This window comes from Alexandromys fortis, unplaced genomic scaffold (assembly GCF_014885135.2).
Source record: "Alexandromys fortis isolate MF-2015 unplaced genomic scaffold, M_Fortis_MF-2015_v1.1 scaffold_84, whole genome shotgun sequence".
Classification (NCBI taxonomy): Eukaryota; Metazoa; Chordata; class Mammalia; order Rodentia; family Cricetidae; genus Alexandromys; species Alexandromys fortis.
Window position 1 is genome coordinate 5,297,444 of NW_026068017.1, and position 1,402 is coordinate 5,298,845.

The window sequence follows — 1,402 nt, forward strand, 5'->3', positions numbered from 1 at the left end:
GAGAGAGAGAGAGAGAGAGAGAGAGAGAGAGAGAGAGAGAGAGAGAGAGAGAGGGCGCGAGCACATACACACACACACACACACACACACACACACAGTCCCAAGTCAGAGATCCCAGAGGAATGCGTGTTGATACTTGCTAACGCCACACACATAAACACAACAATTTAGCGCAAAGGAAGAAATGGATGACTTAGAAATGGAAGCCAGAGAGGAAGGCTTGGGTGAAGGCTGCACCAGGAGGGGGTCAGGGAGTGGGAAGTATATGTATGTAAGAACCAGGAGGTGACCGAGGAGGCAAGGACATGGCTGTAAGCTCCAGGCTCCCCTGCCTCAGCAAGGCACAGACGGGAGTGGGGATAGCCAACAGTAGCAGACAGGGCAAAGCATTGCTCTGCCCAGCCTCCCAGGCCAGCCCAGCTCAAAAAGTATATGCCTGTGTGTCTGTATAGACTCCCTCACCCCCCTGGGACACACACACAGACACATGGACACACGGACACACAGACACAAAAACATTCCTTACTAATACCATATGGAAACGACTCTCTTTTTAGACAGGTTTCTCTGAGCTGACCACAGAGCCTAGGGCACTGACTATAGGATGCTCCAGAGACAATGGTCATGTGGTCCAGGAGGGAACTAGGCCTTGAGTTCTTTTGCATACATGTTGACCAGCTACGTCCCCTGACACCGTGGAGGACCTGAGAGGCCATCCCAAGGGGATGTGTAAGAGTCAGCTTTCTGTTACTATAACAAAACACAGATGGCAAACAACTTCCAGGAAGCAAAGCCTAGGTACAGAGGTCTCATTCATTTGGCTCTGTTGCTTGGAGCCTGTGACGAGGCAGGAAGTACATCACAGCAAAGGGCATGGGAGGGAGGAAGTGGCTCTAGGTAAGATATACCCTTCAGAGGCATGCCCCCAGTCACTTCTTCCAGCGAGGCCCCATCTCCTGAAATTCCATCTTCCCCAATACCTCCTTAACTATGAACTCACCCATGCATGGAGCCCTCATCATCCAATTATTTCTCAAAAACATTTTCTAGTTGGGTGTGGTGGAGCACACCTTTAATCTACCACTCAAGAGGCAGATGCTGGTAGATATCTATGAGTTTGGGGCTATCCTGGTCTACAAGCCACTTTCAGGGTAAAACCCGTCACAAACAAACAAACAAACAAACAAACACTGTTTACAAGGCACGAAAAGAACTTTTTTTTTTCAGACTTACTTAATTGTAACAGGGTGTCATTCACTGACCACGTCTTCGGAGACCAGAATCCCCTGAGAAAGTAGAGGAGGATGAGATTTTTGACCTCGGTAGAGATGTTGCTTCCTCTGTGGCTCCCCAGGGGTAGGCTGGGGTGGGATTCTTGGGCAGCCAGGAAGCAGTGTTGATT